Genomic DNA, 312 nt, shown 5'->3' on the forward strand with positions numbered 1-312 from the left:
GGGAAGGCTAGGATTAGGGCTGGAAGCACCCATTTCTGTCATTTATGTACGCAACACTGTTATTTTGTGCTTATCTGGCATGCGGGTACCTGCCTTGAAGCGGGTAATACACCCACGTGGAAGAGCAAAAAAAAGGTGAAATCCAAAGACAAGGGTAACAAGGGGGCAGTTTACCTCCCAGTTCAGACTAGACCGCTCTGCCATAAAGGGAAGGGAAAGGCCTCGAACTTTCTGACACCCCGAGAAAGGGCAAGACTTAAATTCACGCGCCAAGGTGGCGAGAAGGCCACCAGCAGGGCCAAGGGACGGAGG

The sequence above is a fragment of the Pygoscelis adeliae genome, unplaced genomic scaffold, assembly GCF_000699105.1.
Source record: "Pygoscelis adeliae isolate BGI_AS28 unplaced genomic scaffold, ASM69910v1 Scaffold361, whole genome shotgun sequence".
NCBI lineage: Eukaryota > Metazoa > Chordata > Aves > Sphenisciformes > Spheniscidae > Pygoscelis > Pygoscelis adeliae.